Below are 18,985 nucleotides of genomic sequence, written 5' to 3'. Positions count from 1 at the left end.
GGTGCATGTGTGGAGTTCAAACTGATGTCTGTGTCTAACGTGGATGTGTGTGTATGGATGTGTCAGGTTCTAGAAAATTATTGGAAGCAGCTGTGGGTGGAAGAGAAACAAAGCCATGGGTCTGTGAGCCAAACAATTAACATAGGAGTGGAATACTGTAGTTACATCAGTCTTTCTTTAAAAAGCCTGAGTTTCTCCCCAATTCCCAAATGTCCATTATTAATTCTCTTGGCATGTAGCATAGCAAAATGAGTGCGTTTATGAACTTGACTACTTCTTTTAACAAGTTCCAATAACTGCTTCCTAAACCTTGTGTTTTTATATCAATTACATACAGTAAGCATTGAAATCAACCAAAGAGAACTGCTGAGGCCAAGAAGGGTTATTTATGTTAAATGAGGATTGCCAACTGCCAAAAGTAAAATGTGGATATAATTTTATAACACCATTTTATAATTAAAGTCATAAGTGAGGTTTCCTGCTATTGTTTAAAAATGTGTCATGATAAATTTAAATCAAGGATGAAGGCACAGAAGGGGCTACTAAAGAACATATCAATACAACAAAGATGGTACAGCGAACATGTCTGTTGCAAAAGAAAAACATGTGCTAACAATTTCAGTGAAATAATTATATTTATTGCATATAGATTCTGTTTTAGGAACTATAACCACTTAGAAACTGTTTTCATTCATGTCAGATTGAGGTTAATTTGTTGTTACTGTATGTCTATAGATAGATTTTACTGTCAGAGAAATTTAATATGTTGGTTTAATGATAAGGCAGCCTTCTAGCTGGACCAAATTTTTTTTTAAAAGGCCAAGAAACCCAGAAAAAGTTAATAGTTTTGGCTAATATTTATGTGTCCACAGCATTTTTGAGTTAATGTTGTATCAATAAAGAAAATAAAACCCTGGCAAGTAAGTACCCACTAGTCAGATTCAGAAAAATATTTAAGCACACATTTAACTTGAACAATTTTGGTGGGATGTTGATTTTAATAGGAATAAGCACATATCTAAGAACTTCTATAGGGATTCTTTTTTCAATTGTAGCCTGAACTTGAAGGAGAAAAAACTTCAAATTGTCGAAGTGAACAGGAATAATAACAGTCCTCTGTTTTCATTTACTCCTTGTCTGAATATATAACTTTGCTCCTGTTCTGTCAGAGATCTTCTAAAGATTTTAGGGCTGGCCCCTTGCAGCCTATGGGTGGTTGCAAATGCTCCCCTTTTTTCCCAGAAAGAAGTGCTTTAATTCCCATGCATTCGGAAGAGTTAATCTCTAGAACATTCCTGGCTTTGGGAAGTCGTGTTCATGGAATAGGTAAGTAATTTCCAATGGATCATTTCATCCCTGGCTTTGCTAATAGAACCCATGTGTTTCATATCAGCACCAAGGGGACATTAATCAGTGCACACCACTCCTGCCAGACATATTCTGTGCAGAGTCCCTGGTTACATCTCAAATGTCAATATGTGGAAAAAGATGAATAATAAAATGCAATAGATAGCATTTGTTACACATGCCATTTGTAAGTTCCTTGTTAAATAGATCCCAGGGAAGGAGCTGGTGGTAATACAACGTTGAAGTTATGAAGCTCTCAGAGGAAAGAAATGCCAGAGTCCAGCAGTTCATGGTAATTCTGCTGCCTTCTGCACATGCATTATTGTCATACAGGTTTAACTAGAGGACCACAACTTATTTCTCCACTGACACAATGTGTTTTCCAAACTGGAAAAAATTTGGAAGCTGCACTATGCAGGAGCTATTGATGTCCTTAGGAATTCTACCTCATGCCTAGAAAATCTCAAGATGCGTTTTTAAGTTGTTCATGACTGTGCTGCAATGAAGGCAACTCTATAACTGTAGCACAAGGATTCACCATAGCCACTGGTCTAATAAAGGCTGAAAAATATTCTCATTAGAGACACTAATTCTGTCTTAATTCATCACTCACTTGAGGCAGAATTCTTTAAATCTTCCCCCATCGCTGGGGGAAGGAGTGGTGCTAGGAAGAGATTGTGAGACAAAGAGGAACTAAATGGGACATCAGGGGCAAGAGAAGATGCTGGGGCCTGGAAGGCACAACTGCCATCAAGAAAATAATAAGTCAGAACCACTCTGACAGGGTCTAGAAAACTGTGACAGGTGGTTTCACAGTCTCTACAAGCATTACTCAACTTTTAAACTTCTTTTTGACCTCTCAGCTGAATTGCTTTTGTTTTTATAATGCAGTCCTTCACCCTGGTCCTGTCCTTGGGGGAGGAAGAGAACAAATAATTGACTTCTCTCTGACCCCCCGTTTGCTATCCTGCAGCATGTCTCCTTTTCCCTCTACTCTCTAAATGTTCTGGGTTTTTTTAAAGCCAGTTATCTTGTAAAGGTGAAATTTTTGTTTGTCCTGTTGGATATATCCATTTCTTACTCTCTCTTTTGTATCGTAGAGGTTAAACTCAGGTCTACAGACTGAACTAAATGTCCCCAAACTCTTCCCTATCTCTTAAAAATCAGCTGTCTGGTCTCCTGGAGTTCCACCTGTGTTTCCAGTGAGCACTCTACAGATAGCCAGGAGTGGCTCAGGGTCCTTTAGTGTCTTTGTAAGTGCTCTGAAGTTATCATGTGTGGCTGATCTGGATATATTTAACTATTCCAAATATTTTTTAACATGTTTTCTTTCCATAGTCTGGACTGTGCACTTACTCTGTTGCTATTAAGTTCAGCTTTAAGTATCTGATCTCAATTAACCTCCTTTAAAATCTGAAGCAGGAAAGGCCATGTTTAAGCCTTCTAGATGTTATCAATAATCAGGAAAAGCATCACAGATGCCCTCTCCTATTAAGCAGTTTACTATCAATAGCCTGAGAAGGCAAACATGGAAATGTCTTGGAACATTTAGAGGAAAAGATTCTGCTACTGTGGTGTTGGGGGGGTTATGCTGCCAGAAAGCTCAAATATTTGTGGATTACTCAATGTGAGAGCAGATGACTGAGCTGAAATCACAGCCTCCTGCCTTTAACAGCAGCAGGAAGCATTTTGTTGTGCTACTTCCCTGGGTGCTCTCTAATGACAGAAAAATTGCACTTTTCTGTCTGGTGAAATTCAGTGAGAATCCTTGGTAGCTGGACAGAAATCAGGCTGGACAGAGCTGCTTAACATGGTTTGCATTACACATGAGCTGCAGATGCTGCCTTGAGGAGAGTATGCACACGGAATATTTTGTCTAATTAACTCCAGTCTGTGTCACCGAGAGGTTTCGAATCTTTGTCCTCAAAGTTAACATGTTAAAAAGTACACAAAGCTTCTCCCTTTCGTGTATCTTTTTTATATAGATACAGAAAGATTTTGAGAAAAAAATGGAAATTACAATGTTGAAACTGAAGTAAAGGAGTGTGAGGTCAGTCCAGTGAAGAGGACTGACTAGTGAAGAGGAACTGGAATTTGGTGGTTCTGCTGCTTCTGTAACCAAGAGGATAAATGCAATTACTGTTTGGAGCTGCAGCAAATTTGTATTTGCACTCTGAATATCACACCTTTAGGAGGCCTGCTGCTAAACAGGCTCTGCTGTGGAGGATCTACACGTGAGTTCTTCAGTGAAATTAGAAATAAAAATGATTGTTTTCATTGCTCAGAGAGCTGCCAAATGCTGGTGCGTTTTCTGGATTTCAAAATGAACTGTGCTTATGCTTTGCATCCCTCTAGGATGGAGCACAGCCATGATCCAAAGCTGGCTTCAGAGTGGTCAAGCCTCCACCTTCACTCCAAGTGCCTGCATTGGCCAGTGGCCAATTGTGTGTTTGGACAGCACTGGTGAGAACCACTGTGAATTTTACCCCTTCTTGGTAAGGTGCATGAAGTATTCATGTTTCCCATCCTTGCTACAGCTAAGCACTGGGAAGTCTTTAAAGCTTCTGTCTTTCCATGACTTCTATGAGGTAGAAGTCTCAGTTGCTTGGAAAATGGGGAGATGGTTTCTGTGTGCTCTAACTTGTGTAGGGATGCTGTGACAGAGCAAAAGACTGATCGTGGATCTCAGTAGCTCAAGTGTTTTCTGTAGCTTTTAATCTTTTAACCTTAGAAGCTGCCTCAGGAGCATTTCAGAGGATACTTGGAGTCCCTCTCTGTGTCCAGAAGTTTTATCCTGGATCCAAGTGCATCGTTGTCTGTATTGATGAAGCATTTTACCATGAAACCCTGTTTAAAAAGAAAAAACCAAACTAGACCCCGTTTGTTACAGGAGATCAGTGTTGTTCTGGACAACCCTGACCTTGCCCTCTGACTGGTCCTTGGAGCTGTGGCTTACAAGCTGGTAACTTCTGCCCTCTGGGCCTGCTGGATATTCTAATCTGGTTGTCACAGCTTTCCTCAGCTGCTTGTACAGTGCTCCCATGAGTCTGTGCATTGTGAGTTTGGTGGCAAAATTGTAATGTGGAGTTAGAATTAAGGAAAGCATTCTCAGAAAGCCCTAGAAACTTGCCTGGTTTCATGGTTCATTAGAAACTTTAAACTCTTGCCATGCATGTTGAAAGATTTGCTTAAGTCAATGAAGTCTTTCGAGTGAACCTCATCAGGAAAAATTGGTGGTTCCTCTGAGAATCCAGAGGAGCATTACCAGTTTCAAGCAGCTTTGGCTCTGAGATTTCTTTGATTCATTTGGAGCTGACACAGTAGAGCTGTGGAGCAACATGAGAGAAAATACTTAAATGATCTACAAAGCAAAACCACAGAATTTTGTGAAGTTATCATTAGAGCTGTGTTGAAAACTAGATGGTTTTTTGAAAGGAGCAGGGAAATATGACACTAAGGTCTGCAAAACTGCCTTACTTTGATTGCCACAAAAAGAAGCTCAAAGCCTGGAAACTTCACCAACTGCTAAGTCTCATCAGAGAACTCAGACCAGCCATTATTCCTGCAGCTGCATGTGCAAGCTCCCAGCCTTGAGCCAGATCCTACATGAAGAAATGCACAATTGGAGCAGTCCCTGTCTTGGAAGGCTGAATGGGCACAGAAGAGATTTTTCAAGAGCTTTGTTACCCAAAATTTATTGAAAATAATTTGTATCTTTAATCTGCTTTGAAAATCTTAGCTGTGGGAAGCTGATAACATCTGATATCTAAAAATGAGAGTGGTTGAAAAAATGTGGGATTAAAATGAACTTTATCTACAAACAGATCTGAGGCATTTTGTTTGGATCCTCCCATACAAGCTGTGTCTGCAGTACTCCTAATGCTGTAATTTCAAATATTTCAGTGACCACCTTCTGAAGGTTTCCCATGGATTCTGATCCTGGTACTTCTGTATTATTTTGATTTTACTGTTTCAGTGTCCCTGTGTTCCTGTTGGACAGGTTTGCTTGACCAGATGTCCATACTGAATAACTTGAAGATTCCCAAGATGCCTGTGCTGTTCTTTTCCTTGCTTCTTTTCCAGTTGAGAGCTTTCATCAAACCAGAGGTAACTGCAGATAACACGAATGTGAGGCAACTGAATTACAACACCTGTAATACTGGAGTGGCTTTTTCAAATGGTTGTACTACTGACTTTAGCTTTTTTTCCTTAACCAGAAGAAAATTACCTTCTCTGTGGAGAAAGCCTATCTTTCAGTTTGCTGTGCTCCAACAGATGCATGTGTAAAGGTGTTTTAGTCTGGAAATGATTCTTACCCACAAGAATGGTGGGATATTCAACTGGTTTCCATTTCTCTCAGAATTGTCTGGTGTCACCCCTTGCCTTCAGTGCTTGAAACCAAGACAAGCTTGTGAAAACAGCTCCTGCTCTTTTCTGTCTTTGTAGGGAAAATCAGACAAGAGGAAACACATCTCTTAGGGTTCCACCAAGAATTTGGATCCCACAGGATTTTGTTCTCATCTGGCCAATTCCTCCCCACCACCCAGAGAAGTCAGTCAAAGCACACCTGGGCTCCAGGTACCCTACTCCATGCTCAGAGTGCTCAGCTTCCACCTTCACTGGGCATGGCAGAAGCACAACCTCCACATCTAAAGCCCTTCCTGATATCACCAGAGCAAGGGACCACAGCCTTAAAATCCAAATTAAATGAACCTAATTTCCTCTGAGATGTTAACCTGCCGCGCTGATTTCAAGTTAATCAAAACAGATGTTTTTGAAATGCATCGAGCAGGATGTAGAAAATTTGGCTATTTAATGCAGATTCAAAGCAAATTCCTGACAACCACCATGGAAACCATGGCTGTTTGCTCAGGCCTGTGGAGTGAGGCTGTGCTTTGTAAGTGCCACTTGCTGCCTCTGCACACTGTTGCCTCCGTTCCACGCACTTATTTAAAGCTTGGTTATACAGAGCCACTAAAGATAGTTGGCCAAACCTTGTTCTTGGGGACATAATGAATGTATCCTGCCAGTTCCTTAAATAGATGCAGATCTTTTTCCTGTGTAGGAAGAAGACAGTTTGACATGTATTTCATCTTCTCTTCTGGAAGCTTTGCTCTGAAATTCAGGCGTTTTGCACAGAATAATGATACAAACAGAATTCAAATGAGGAGTTCATGCCAGTATTTCCAGATTCTTTGGATTTGTATTTGTTCAGACCTGATTGTAACCCTTACAATACAATATTAGCAAGAAGCAAAATCTTTTTTTTACCTTCTGAGGTAAAACCAGTATTTTTTGGTCCACAACATGCATTTGTGTGGGTACCTGATACTAAAGGAGATGAAGTCCAGTTAATGCACTAACATTTTAGTTGGATATTATCCCCCTCTTAAAATCTTTCCTACATGTACTAATGGATCAAGGAAAGAAAAATTTAAGTAGAAGAAAGAGTCTTGATGCTTCTGTGTATATTACACCTGGTGTGTCCAGTTTTGTATGTTTTTTTTTATTTTCATTGCAGCTTAATGATTCTGGCATGACCTAATGGAGTAGAGTTTGATCTCTCAGCATTTTTAAAAAGAACCAAAGTAAGCTGAGGAGTTTGAGATTTCTACTTTTGAGAATGGAGAGTCCACAACCTCTTTGGATGACCTATCCCAGAGTTTACCACTCTCACAATTAAAAAAAAAAAGGATTTTTCCTAGGGTCAGATGAAGTTTCCTGTGTTTCAGTTTGTGCCTGTTCCCTCTTGTGCTGTCACTGGGCTCCAGTGAGAAGACTCTGGCTCCCTCTCCTTGCTGCTCTCCCAACAGGTATTTATTTATTTATTTATTTATTTATTTATTTATTTATTGCAGGTGATAGCATCTCCCTGAACCCTCTTTTCTAGGCTGAACAGTCCCAGTTCTCCTTGTCTCTCCTCTTGGGAGAGAGGCTCCAATCCCTTAATCATCCTTGTGGCACTCTATTGTACTCGCAGCAGTAAATCCATGGGGTTTTTATGTACTGGAGAGCCCAGAACTGGGGGAAGTGCTCCAAATGATTATTTTATGCTGTTTTCCTTCCATTAGACTGAATATATTTTATCCCAAGTCTTTTCTTGTACAGATCCCACACTCTTCACTTGTCATTGTAATCTGCCTTGCATTGTGACACCATCAAAAACTCTGCACTGCTGAAGCAGGCTTTTCCCTTTATTTTTTTTAATTAAAAAAAAAATCTTATAAGACAGGCCAAATTATAGGAATTTTTGGAGGAACAGACTAAGAAATATGATACGTTTTTTTTATTGCTATATTCTACCAAAAATGTTTTTCTAAGTAATGTGACAGTATTCAATGTTTATTAAGATCTGTGAGGATTTTGTTTTTAGCTAAAATAAATGGAGATAAATAGTAATTAGACATTGGATGAACTCCCTTTATTCTGTGTAGAAGGACTTTGGCATTTGGTGCAAGAGGGATTCAAGTCAGGTTTTTATAGATGCAACTTATTCAAACATAACTGGTGAATTTTTGTAAAACAGCTGTTAAAATCCTCTCTGGTGGCTTTAGTCCTTCTTTGTGTACTATGATGGTCACAGGTTTCCAGACATCTCAGCATTATGTCATTTGTGCTGCTTTATGCTCCAGATGATTGAGAACTCTTAAACTCATGTCACTGAGACTGTGGGGAACTCAGTGTCTCTGAGCTTTCTCAAAAGTCTCAAAAGTAGTTTGGAACCTTGTGCAAGACCCTGGGTACAAAGGAGCCCAAGTCCTGCTGATGTCATGGCAATCTCATCTAAATCTTTCTGATGGATGGGACACTGAAGTGTCCCAAGAGCTGGATGCAGGAACTTTGTCCTGCTCCACATGGCAAGTGATGTTCCTGAGCATTACACTCAACATTGCCCTTCCTTCTTGGCTGTCTCTTCCTGTGCTTGAATGATAGAAGAGTTTAGGTTGGAGGGGATCGCTGGAGGTCGTCTGGTCCAACCTTTAACCTCATCTTTGTGGAGGAAGGAAAATCACTTGTTTAAACTCTCAGCGATAACCACTTGCAGTTGTTTAGCTCTCTGTGCCTCCAGGCACCCGTATTTAAATGTTTAATGTGCACACTTGCTGTATCAGTTCCTTAATGGCAAATTAAGGACTAAATGAATGGATTCCAAACCAAACACAAACCAGACCAGACACACATCCAACCAAGCATCTACACTGCCTGTATAATCCAGACCACATTTATGAATAAATGGATATGTTCTCTTTGGTGATTTTGATAATATGTTGTACTGAGTAGCAAATTCTAATTACTGCTCTTTGATACTCTGTAGCTGCGGGAGAAAACAACCTTCCCCTTGTATTTTTGCATGTTTTGTTTTCTGGTTTATAACTCATAATCCAAAAGCAGTATCTGTTTTTCTTTGTGGAATCATCTGTGTTTTGTGAATTTGTGGTTAGGAAAATTGAGATGTACTCAGGGAGCAGTCATATATTTGACTGGGCAGTTGAATAGAAGCACACAGGGATGGACTGGATTTCTTCTTATTTTTTTAATAGATTTTGTGAGCTTAGTGAAAGTTTATACAATACTGACTGATCAGCAGACTGAAGACCAGGAAATTGTGCTCTGTCTTGTGTAGCAGGAAGACTTATAATTACAGTAAAAGTTAAATTATGAAAAAAAAAGTTAAATATTAAATAAATTAATGAACCACGATTTTATACAATGTATCTTTGGAACTTACTGTTGCTGGTCTGTGGTGAAGTTGAGGTGGCATTGAGTTCGTATCAGCTTTGCTGTTTGTGTACATTAAAAGAATAATACCAAGGATGACTGTAACTAAAATTTAGTGCTCTTGGAAAGGCCACCACACTTCGTGGCAAAGTTCCCAGGCAGGATTGGCTCTTGCATCTCTCCATGGCAGTGCTCTTGCCCCTTCTGATGAGGAATCTGGTGTGGGTCATTGCCAGGCCTGGGTGAGCTTGGGGCTTTTTCAGGGTGGCACTTTTTGTCTCCGAGGCTTTTTCAAATCTGAAGTTCCAGTCCAGAGTACAGCAGTAGGTGGCACTACAGCCTCTCTGTTCTTTAGGGACTTTCCACAGTAACTCCTTCTTGCCAGCTCGCCCTGAACAAGTGTCCGTGTTTCCAAAAATAACAAGGTTGTTTCCAAGTTTTCTTGAAATATATGCACGGCTGGTTAGTCATTCATAATCACTTCTTTGCAAACACTGCGGATATTTCACATAAGAGCAGCACGTCAGAAATGGGAGTTTTGCAGGAATTCCCAATATTGTGGAAAGGAGTCCCTGAAAGGCTCTTTCTGGCAGCAGGGGTGGTGGGTCTACCTACGTCAGTGACTGAGCTGCAGAAGTTTCCCTGCTCTCCTCTCTAAGCCCTTCCTGGGGTTACAGCCTGTGGGCACTGTTTGTCCAGGTGAGGGGAGAAGAGAAGTCCCTTCTCTTCTGGGAGACTGCTCCTGTTGTCCAGAGGGTCCTTGGGTCAGCTGAAGTTGTCTTGCTCCCTTTCAACCCCTCAGAAATGAGGAGAGTGTAGGTGGGAGGACTGGCTGTGGTAAATCGATGGAATTTGCTAATTCTGTGTGTGAAATCAGAATTGGGCCCTTGAGCTCATGTGCCATCGCTGCCATCTTGACCTGCATTTGTTTATTTATCAGAAGTGCAAGGTTTGGTTATACGAGAGGTACCTAAACCAGGACAAGTGAATGAGTGCAAACACTCCCATGGGTTCTTCAGCATGAATGATGCAGAAGATGAAGGAGGATAGACCAGGTTAGATGGATCTTGGAGCAACCTGGCCCAGTGGGAGGTGTCCCAGCCCATGGCAGGGGGTTGGAACGAGATGATCTTTAAAATCCCTTCCAACCCCAACCATTCTATAATTCCGTATCATTCTTTGTACTACACGAGAGCCTGGTGCAGGCCTGGCCTGAAGTGCCTCAAGTAGAAACAATAAAAGGCTCCCAAGTTGATGTTGTTGTTTTAGTAATGTTTTGGAGTAATTATCGTTTTCCCAGAGAGTTGTGAGGATAGCTGGCTATATCTCAGGTGCCCTGAGCACCTCTGGGTGTCCATGCTGCCCTCACTGACCCAAACCTGTGGGCAGGAGCTCGGTGTCAGAGTGGTCTCACTCCCGTGGGGCTGAAGCAGTCCCAGGCTCAGGGATTGAGCCACGTCCTGCTTGTGGCACAGAACAAACTTGGACCAAAGTCACTGCACGTTCTTGCTCTGCCTGCACCAGTGCCTTTGCTCAGGTCCTGCAGACTGGAACACTTCCTGTGCTGAAAACTTATGTCCAAACATGTCGTAGTTTGGATTTCCTGCTACTGAGGTCTGTCTGCTGGAGCCTCTTACATGAAAAGTTTCTGCTAAACCTTCCTATGACTTTGAACTTTATCCTCTGTTCCTTGCTCCCTTCCCCACCAACCTGTCCCATCTGCCCCTCATATCTTGACTCTTGCACCCTGGTTCACAAGCCCCATATTCCATCTGTTATTCAGGGAAGTATAGAAGCACCTGCTTTTGGCAGAGGATTAAAAGCATCTGGTCATAAAGGAATTAATGGGACATGTGAACATGCTTAAAGCTTCAGCACCTGAAGATACTGGCCAGTTGTGCTGCCCATGTGTTGGTGATGGCTGTTCCCTTTCCAGGTACAGGGAGCTGGCAGAACAGGGCTCTGAACTACTTGATACCTGAAGTGGTGTAAATAACAAAGGTGATCATTTTAGCTGCCTATACTGCTACAAATGTGATTGCCATTTTAAATTTGATTTTCCTGTCAGCCTTTGTTCTTGAAGACATGGACTGTTTTCTTTGTTATCCAAGAACTCATGGTGTGAAGGAAGCCCAATAAAGATGGGAACAGCATGGGAAAACTACAGCCCGAGACAGAGCAATGTTCATGATTTGCTTTTAGTTTTCCCTGCTGAAAAAGCAAGTATTTGATTCTGTTTCTCTTTGTTTAAACTCAGTCTTGAGAGATCAGCCTAAGAAAGCCTGAATCAATTAGAAAACAAAGAAATGTTGTCCAAAGGCTCTGTAATGAATTTCAGTTTGAAGAGACCCAGCACAAATAGATTGCTTTGAGCCTGGATCTACGAGGGGCACAGCCCCTGCCTCCCAGGGCCTTGTCTTGGGTCCCTGCCCCTCTGTATCTTCAGTGGAGAGCCAGGGGCTCCAGCTCTGCCTGGTCCTTGGAGGAGTCTCCTCTCCTCTCTGCATGGACTGCCAGGGAGCCTAGGGAGATCAGCTTCAACAAGGTGCTAAACTGTGCTAGCTGAAATATTTCTACCTCCTTCCTCTCTGCTGAGAACAGATACTTTATCTTTTGTTCAGTTTGTTTTCATTTTTTAAATGAATTAGAGATTTTAAGCTCTTATTTTCCTCTATTTTTCTATCCTGCAGACTAGAGGCTGCTTAACTTGTTTGCTGTCATCCTGTTTCCTTCAGCACATCAGTCATGCTGGTGGTGCTAATAAAAGAGGAGATAACCAGGATTGTGTCTGCCTCTCTGGAAGAACACATCCCACTGCTGTGGGAACGCTTCCCAATAGAGAGGTGAGGTTTAGGTGCAAAATCAGCCACTCACTAAGCAAGAGACAAAAGTCAGCTACCCCCAGTGGTGCTTTGGCAGGGAATTCAATTCCTGCAGCTGGAATCTGCACATGTGGGTTAAAGCAGCTCTCCAAAGGCCAGTGCATCCTGCAGTGTATGTACCATCCCCTCCAGTGTGCTCTCCCTGCTAGGCTCTAGTGTAAATACAGCTGCTGTCACAGGTCAGTGCTGCCTGTCACATCTTTGGTACTGTAAAGCTACACTTGGCCAACACCAGGGTAATGGTCTCTTTCACCCTCTTGTGTGCATGTTCTCTTTCTCTGCTGCTCTCAAAAAGAAAAAAAAAAAAAAAAAGAATTTGGGTGGTCTTAAGCCTATATTCATATAATTCTAAAGACCAAAAGTCAGACTAACCAGGAGGCCCTGGGAATCTTTTTAATCGACAGCTGTGCTATCACAAAGGCATTGCTTTCCTTGAACTTACAACTTAAGGCACTTTAAATAGAGGTTTCAGGAACTTCTTGAAATTGTTATTTATTTCTTGACTTTTGTCATGAAAATGCTTGTTTAGCAGAGGCAGTGGATGTTCTAAAACCACTGCACAGCTGCCTTTTCCTCGTGGTTGCTATGCCAAGGTAGTGGATGATCCAGGAGCATCTCTGATTCACTGAAATGAATTTTGAGAAGTGTGGAAAAGAAGGTGCAGTGTGACAATGTTGGGTCAGTGATGCTGGGGCAGGGCAGGCTCTGGACATAACGTGGTAATTAGTTTACTTTCTCAACTATCAGCTTGACTAAAGCTGAACTCCGAGGTCAGTTAAGCCAGGGAAAAAAATCCTTTCAAATGCTCTGCTATTAAAAATACACCAAAGCTTTTGCACCTCTCTAAAGACCAAATTGAAACTGAAGGCTTTGGGGTTTTTTTATATAAAAACTTCTACATTCCATGTATGAGAACTTTGTTCAGTCCATGTATTGAAAAAACCCCACATTGTAGGGGATTATCCCTAGGAAAAACATTGAAAGCCTAGGAAATTGGAGATAATGATGTCCTGGAAAAAACCCCTCTTGACATGGTAATATGAGCAATTGCAGAATCTAAATAATCTGAGCTCTCCACAGGAGGTGACCCTTTATTATGATTTCTGAAGCCATTGAGCACCTTTAGTTCTAAGCAAGTCAGTGGAAACTGTGGATGTGCAGCACCCTGGAACTGAGGCTCAGAAAGTCTTGTTTGTTCCCCAGGAGAGATTTTAGTACAGTAACTCAGCAGGGAAATCCTGGGGTTATGATGAGCTTCTCTCTTAACCTCTTTGGAGTCTTCTCTGTGCAGAGGTTAGGAGAGTTAAAGCTTGCCAGGCTGTGGGGAAGGGATTTCATCACACTCCGGGGCAATTCCCAATAGGATTTGGTAGTTCCTGACCCAGAACATGGATGATTGGCACAGCAGAATTTAATGGGACATCAGTTTCTGTGGGCAGGTAGCGTGCCTGGATCTTGGACTGGGGTATAAATATCAGAGCAAGCATTCATAAACAACTTTTTCACAGTGCTCAGCTCTAAGAAATTTTAGAGAAATTCTCCATCCTCTGTGCGGGGCTCTCCTGCAAATCTGTGCCCCCACCGAGCACAGCTCAGCACAGCAGGTTTCACAATCCTGTCTTTATTTGCTGGGCCATGAGCATGGAATTTTCTTTTCATTACTACATCATTCATGACCTGGCGTGGTGGCTCCAAGAATCACATAACCTTATCCTGCACTCACGTTAGCATGAATGGTTTAAATCAACATTTCTGTTGGGGCAAATTGTTGTTTAGGAAGCAGGGAGCATCCAGTAGGCACGTCTGTTGGGATTTTTTTTTTTCCTGCTGAGTCTCTCCATGGATTCAGATGCCTGTCTAAATACAGGTCCCTAACACTGGCAGTGCTGTTTTGGTGGGGTGGGCAGTGAGCTTGGATCGCTGCATTTCGGGGTGCAGCACCAAGCTCGTGTCGTGCTGGAGATTCCTGCAGCAGCAGCAGAGCTCTTGTTTGCAGACACAGTGGTACCTCGTTCACAAAAGGTGTGACTTAATTCAAATCAGGAAAAAGGCTCAATTTTTAGTGGGAATGAGGTTCCTAAATATACAAGAAGCTGGGCCTTATTCTCTGTCTCAAACACGTGAGGCTGTAAGAAAAGCAACATTCATAGTGCAGTAATTTGGAAGAGTGATTATTATTATTTTATATTGTTTTTATACAAGGAGGAACAGCATTTGCAAGTGTATTCTTGTGGAGATATCAGTATACAGAAGGCATTCTATTTTGGGATATTGAGATGATAAAGATGCTTAGGATGTCTAGTGAAGTGTCAGCGTGTGACACTGGCAACTGCTGTTTGGATAATAAAGATAACTGTCTTTTGGGTAAATCTGCCTTGGAATTTGCCTGATAAAGCTATATCACTGCACTCACATCAGGCAGTAACATTGATAGTGGCAAAATTTGATTTTCAAACACCAACCTTTGTCTGCCAGTAACATGGTAAGGAAAACGGATCATTTTGATCATTCTAAATGCAATTTGTTCAGTTCCTTTCAAGCATATAATCCCGATACAATGCAGGGATTTTTGTTTGGGCATTTTTCAATTCAAACAGAACAAAAGCACAGACCACTTGGAGGTTGAATTATCACTTGCAGCTGCACTGATAAAAGAGCAAACACTAAATGCCTCCGCAGTTCTGAATGCTTCAGAAGCACCCAAGTTTCTCTAAAGCAGCTGCTTTCTTCACTGTTATCTGGTTTCTCATTGAAAGCAGTATCTGCCTCCTTCCTAGGGCATTCCTGCATCTGTCTTATGCACGTAACACAGGCTCTACAGTGGGAGAAGATGAGTTTTGCAGTCTGGTATCTGTTCCCAGAGAGATGTCAGGTTATTATCATCAGCCTCGAGCTTCTGGCTGAAGTGCATTCAAATGAAATTGTGGGTTGTGACTTGGTGTGTTGTCTGGGGCTGTGGGCTTTCAGGGTCTTTGTTCTGAATAGCAAATATAGAATATATCTGCAATAATAATATACTTATCTTCTGGAAGAAGAGGTGAATTGTATGGGAAAAATGAGAAACTTCCTTGCTTTCAGTGATATTTGGAATCTGTGTCATAGCTGTATTTCTGGCATCCACACAGAGTCTTGGTCTGACATCCATCAGATTTTTTAGTACTTCCCTGTGTCCACTGCAGAGATGGAGACTGCACTAAAAAAGGCTGTGTGAACTCAACCTCCTGGACTCTGTGTAGCAAAGATCTTGATGTCCTGTGAGAGTCAGAAGAGAGAGGACTCCTCAGCAGTGTGGGATGCCATGCTTTCCCAAATGAAGCAGTAGGATCTCTGCTTCTGTTCCACTCCATTCATTTTCACCTCGCTGCTGACAGTCGCTATCTGCAGCCTGGAGGTAAGCCAACACCAGTGCCACTTTGTGAGTCAAGTGTCAGGACATGGCATGGGCTGATAGTGCCTGAAATCTTCCTGGGCCCTTAGAGATAACAAAGCCAGGTGCTCTTGAGAGCTGAAGTTCAATTCCCATCACCTTCCATCCGGGCTGCAATCTCCAAAGGCCAAGCAGTGAGGCAGCATGTGCTGACAAGTCAGAGGAGGGGTTTGCTCTGGACATTGACTTTCTGAGGAGTGGGAGAAGGTTGGCTGTATTCACACACTTGCTGGGTACTATTCTTACATGTGTAGCTGCTTTGAAGGGCCACTTTGGGGGGTATTTGGGCACTGTAACCAAGAGTTGTCACAGACACTGAGACCCAGAGCCAGGCTCCCTGCCCATAGAAATCCAGGATGGGCTGCTCAGCCCCGGGCTGGGGCACATGCTGTGGTACAAACACAAACACACCACCATGGAGGGCTTAATTAGCTTTTAGGCCTCTCATTAACACCCATCCACACTCCCAAGGCCCTTGGCAAAGCAGGGTTGGTCCCTCATGTCTTTGCATCAGTCATTGACAAAAAGTTAATGGTGGAATTTGCAATATTATCTTCACAGATAAGTAAAACAAATCGTCAGTCCTCTGGTTTATTTGCTGAAAAATCAGACTCAGTTCCACAGAGCCTGTTTGCAGTCAGACTTGGAAAACCATTTGGGTCCACTTTCACACCCTGGAAAAAACGAGCAAAGTGAAAACTGTCACTTCAGTGCATTTTGCACGAAAGGTTTAGGCTTTGTTTTGAAATGGAGTTCCAAGATCAGGTTCAATAAAACTTACTAAAAATAAATTCTAAAAGTAAAGAAGTGCCCTCAAATGGAAAAAACCACTTGCCATTTCTGAATGTCATGAAACATTTCTTTCAGTCTGAAATGCCTTTTCTCCCATATTTACTTTTTGACAAGCAAACAGAAACATTTTGGTTTTCGAGTGACCCTAAGCAATTAGAATGAATAACGTAGAGAAATCCTCTTTAGATCATCCCTGCTCCAGGCTCTGGGACATCGTGCAAAAGTGCTGATGCTAAGGAGGAGGTTTGGAGGGGATTTTACTTTGTGCTGAAGAAGCAAATTTGTGTCACCCTAACTAGTTCAGTGTCACTAGTGCTGTAAATCCCCCTCAGGACACCAACCAGTGCTGGGACAGTGATGTGGGGGAGCCTTTTCTTCATGTCCCATTTGTTTGTATTTTGCATGAGGGAGGGAGTGTGTCCTCAGCATTTTTATCAGATAATGCCACAAAGTGGGATAAATGAGGGGAAATGGAAGAAAGGAACATTTACAGCCCATCATCACAGCAGAAATTTGCTGCAGTGAAATTGAGGCCCAAGAGACACATAGAAAAATAACTTAGGATGTGTTTAGTTAAAATAAGACTAAATCTCAGCATTTTGGCTAAGCAAAGTGGAAGAATCAGATAGTAACTGGACATCTGCAGCCAGAAATATTTTGGAAGTGGACCTGTTAAATGATCAAATGCGTGTTATGTGTGGAACCTTGTTTAAATCTGAATGTTAATACCACTCAGAAAATTTACAGAAACTGTTTGATTCTTAATACCTCTTCTAAAGATATATCTCTACAGTCCAAGTGTGTTTATTGCTCAATAATAAACAGTGTCGACAGGAAACTCATACAGAGTAAACACTATCCTTATGTTTTACTTCTCTGTTTTCATATGAGGTCAATGCCCTGCTACAACTTTCTTCCCAAATTCTTAGCAGTTCAGTTTAGATGTTTCTTCAGGGACATGTGGCATCAAAGAGTAAAAAAAAGCTTAATTTAATCTACATTTTTTAGGCCTGTGAAATATTTAACCAGTAAAAAAGGCTGTAGAAACACCTTATGTAAACAAACATTATTGTTATTCTTATTAGTTCTGATTTGATTCCAGTGATAGCAGTAATTCTTGTACAAACTATTCTCTTCTCATATAGCAAGCATTAAATTGCCTAAAGCTAGACAAAACTAGTTCAAGAAAGTAAGATAAATTTAAATGTTAGCAATGTACCTTGTTCACATTTCCCATTGGAAATGTTTCTGATGAAAGACAACTTTCTTACAGATCATAAACATCACTTTTCTTGCTTTTTCATTAAAAATAGAGATGTTAGTCTTTTGGACTTTTGATATTTTTGTTTTACTTCCTTATCCTTTATGGATCCTGGATGGCATAGAACAAGGGTGTTAAAAATTTGCAAAGGATGAAAGAAAGTCTAGAAAACTTTTAAAAAAAGACAACAACAAAAAACCTCCTCTAAATAAAGTAAGAAAAAGCTGAAAAAGAAACCTGGAAAAGGTCTAATCAGCATCAGTGATAAGACATGATTTTGAACAATAAGAAAACAAAAAAGTAACATCTTTCCATGTTTCTAAAGACACTAAATATTTTATATAAACATTTAATTTTTATAGGAAATGTTGTTTTGGGAATATTTTAAACAAAAAATTAATTCCATTATGGAATGAAAATTGCTTCAAAATCACGAGTCTCCATCTAGAATTTCTGTATGTCACAGATTTCCAGCATCTTTTAGTCAGGACTTGGAAGATCAGTGTTTTAACTAGGGAGTCTGTCTCTTTTGTATCATTTTATTAGCCAAAATATTTTCTTTCCGGTTTTTAATTGCAGCATTATAAATTTTGTAGAGTCTGTGAATTCTGGTAATGAAATATGACTCATTTCCACCCTGTATGCAGCTGGAATTTTTTGAACCCTGATGAACATCAATAAAAGTTGTAGGAATCTCTTTTTAAGATCTGCAACTCAGAACCTTCATTTATATTTCATTTTCTTGTGTCTCCAAGCTTTCAGAAATTGAAGATTCCTGACTTTTTTTTTTTAGAAGATGAGATAGATGAATGTGTATCAAAATAATTATAGATTTTCACCTCCTCAGCATTGCAGAATTTAAATTTGCACAGATTGTCTCAGCTGGACACCAGCAGAGCTTGTTACAAGACTCTTTTAAAGCATAAAAACCTAAATCATGGAATCAGAGTGGTTTGGGTTGGAAGGGACTTTAAAGATCACCCAGTTCTACCTGCCCTGCTGTGGCCAGGGACACCTCCCACAAACCAGGCTGCTCAGAGCTCCATCCAACCTGGCCTTGAACACTTCCAGGCATGAGGCATCAAACAGAATCTCAGGACTTTGGCTTATAAAAATCACTGTGAATTTCCATGGGGAGGAGGCTCTTGCCCTTTTGATTGTGTTGTGTTGAAGCTGTGGCACCCTTGTCCCAGCCTTGGGACACAGGGTTTCACTGTGGGTGTGCTGTGAGCCCAGCACATCCTCCAGCTTGGTTTGATGGGAGAGAGTTCAGGTCCTGAGCCCTGAGCCTGCTTTGTGATGGGAACCAAAGCACAGCAAAGGAAGACAACTGAGAGATTTCTTTCAGGAAGATATTTGCTGATTAGCATTCAAGTTTTAGCATACACCCACCCAAATTAGTTGGAAACAACAAAGACACTTCCTTTCAGTCATCTCTGTAATTAATTGGGTTCCTTTCAGCTGCAGACTGGTGGGTTTAGGGAAACATGGAAACTACTGAGCTTGGGAATTGATTTTTTTCTTCTGATGCTCTCTGCTGAACTTTCTTTGAGTTTA

At 41.2% G+C, this 18,985-nt stretch overlaps 1 long non-coding RNA gene across 1 annotated transcript in view; it reads left to right on the top strand.

The window, feature by feature from the left end:
- The window catches only part of LOC148224137 (uncharacterized), a 56,953-nt gene extending 53,431 nt beyond the window's left edge, over positions 1-3,522 (top strand). Inside the window, exon 3 of the long non-coding RNA XR_015802055.1 lies at positions 3,333-3,522. This is a non-coding gene — a long non-coding RNA (uncharacterized LOC148224137). The remainder of the gene's footprint in view (positions 1-3,332) is intronic.
- Positions 3,523-18,985: the final 15,463 nt, after the last annotated feature.

The sequence above is a fragment of the Sturnus vulgaris genome, chromosome 3, assembly GCF_052056855.1.
Source record: "Sturnus vulgaris isolate bStuVul1 chromosome 3, bStuVul1.hap1, whole genome shotgun sequence".
NCBI lineage: Eukaryota > Metazoa > Chordata > Aves > Passeriformes > Sturnidae > Sturnus > Sturnus vulgaris.
This window is presented reverse-complemented; position numbering and strand designations above follow the sequence as displayed.